At 42.5% G+C, this 2,152-nt stretch overlaps 1 pseudogene; it reads right to left on the bottom strand.

Annotated features, from left to right (window-relative positions):
* Positions 1–1,008: 1,008 nt before the first annotated feature.
* Positions 1,009–1,452, bottom strand: LOC131489996 (single-stranded DNA-binding protein, mitochondrial-like; annotated as a pseudogene).
* Between the last annotated feature and the right edge of the window lie 700 nt (positions 1,453–2,152).

Raw genomic sequence — 2,152 nt, 5'->3', positions numbered from 1 at the left:
GGCCATTAACCTACATAATCATACAAGCATAGATATTTGTCTTCTGGTGACATTTACCCTGAAGCGCCGTGAAGTTTAGTCTGGCATCTGGCCTAATGTTTTGACTTTTCTATCCTGTGGTCTGATCTTCTTGTAAGCATGGAGCTGGTGCTTATTTGCCCAGATAATCCCAAGTTTTGGGAAAGATTTTGAAAGGTGAGAAATATTATGAACGGTGAGCATACATAAGCTATGATGCACAGTTAGATCAACTGAAACTTTGCTCTGCCTCTGAAGTGAATGCTTATGTTTGCCATGTTCTTGGAAATACAGACAGCTTTCATGGAGATAAACTAAACATGCAAGTTTAAACTTAACGACCAGCTAACCCAGGAAATATATTAGATGTACATGGTCAAGATTTTAGAATTCGAGAAACTTGGGGTCTCATGTACATACTTTCTTTAATGGCAGTTCCAACCAGTAGCTGTTACATATTGTCAATCTAGAGAAAATGACAAGAAAGCCATCTGAGTTCTTGGAGCCAATAGCTGGGATAGTAATGTTTAAACATTGGGGAACTTACTAGTGATTTTCTTAGAGGCAGATGGCCTCGGAGGTCACAAATTCTGTGGACTCCATGCAAGAGAATAGAGGTGAGTGGTCAACGTAAAGGCACAAAGAAAGAGTAAAACAAATAGCAGGGGCTACAGACCTCTGGGTTATAAAACACCATCCAACATCTCACTGGACTTCACAGTTTTTTCCTACAAAGTATCAGGTTCCATCTCTTGGGGAATTTTTCTTTCCTAACTTCGACAGCAAGCAAATTAATTATTTTCTTACAGTTGCGGGGGTGGTGTTTATGTTTTTAAGATGGTTCTTAGACTTTTAAAAAAGATTTTATTTTATTTTACTTATTTTTGTATATAAAAGAATATTTTAATCTTGTCCTTAGGAACTATAAAGACTGTACGTGATTCGGAAATGAGACCCTACCAAACAGTGGCCAAAGAAGAATCATTCACTCTATGCCTTTTCTTCGGTCGGGTCACCCAGAAATAGACTATTACCAGCTCTGATTGTTGTTGCTTGTGGCCCCACATTGTGTTTACCTGTGTGTTCACCGTAGTTGAGTTTCCCTTCCACGTAGATGCGGGACCCCTTTTTCACATACTGATACGCCATGTCTCAGAGGCCTGGTCCGAATGCTGATACCCTGTGCTCTGTCGTCTGACTGACATCACCCATTTTGGTGCACTCCACTCTCCCCTGACCGCCACACCTCATTCGTTGCTAGAGAAATATCGTGACCGGGTTCTTCCCTTCCACCTATCTCATGACGGGGTCCTGACCCACTGTTCCAAGGAGCTGCACACAGTTCAGAGATCTTTCAGGATCAAAGCTGCTGGCAATTTCAGACTCACTTCTTACAAACTGATGAAATACCCCTAACACGGGTCTTTGAAACATGGCTTCTGTTTGCTTTTCCTACAGTCTGTCTTTGGTCTTCCCCTAGCAAAGGACTCGTAGCTCCCTCCCTCCTTCACCGGACGCTCTAGCTTGAACCAAAAGATTTTATTTTTAAGCAATCTCTACACCTAACACGGGGCTTGAATTCACAACCTTAGATCAAGAGTTGCAGGGGCACCTGGGTGGCTGAGCCACCTCTTGGTTTTGGCTCAGGTCGTGAGCTCACGGTTTGTGGGTTCAAGCCCTGCGTGGGGCTCTGCCCTCACTGTGGAGTCTGCTTGGGATTCTGTCTCCATATCCCTCTCTCTCTGCCCCTCCCCTGCTCACTCATGGTATCCCCCCCACTCTCAAAATAAGTACATAAACATTTTTTTTTTTAAAGAGTTGCGTGCTTCACTGACTGAGCCAGCCAGGAGCGCCTGATTTTTAGACTTTTTATCCCTCTTTATATCAGGTTAGATTTTAATTTGCAAACTGAAAAAACCAAAAAACCAAAACACCAAAAGACCTAAAGATCTAAAAAAAAAAAAAAAAAAGATCCCGAAAAAATGTTACAGGTAGAAACCAGAAATGCACATTTTGCCTCCCAACCTGTCAACAAAGTACGAGGACGGTCCCACGAACGAAATGTCCCATGGCAGCTGATGTTGAACTTCCTTGCTGCCCAGCTTACAATTCATCTGACTAAAAACAATACTTA

The sequence above is a fragment of the Neofelis nebulosa genome, chromosome 11 (assembly GCF_028018385.1).
Source record: "Neofelis nebulosa isolate mNeoNeb1 chromosome 11, mNeoNeb1.pri, whole genome shotgun sequence".
Classification (NCBI taxonomy): domain Eukaryota; kingdom Metazoa; phylum Chordata; class Mammalia; order Carnivora; family Felidae; genus Neofelis; species Neofelis nebulosa.
The sequence above is the reverse complement of the archived record's forward strand: the minus strand, read 5'-3'. Positions and strand labels throughout refer to the sequence as shown.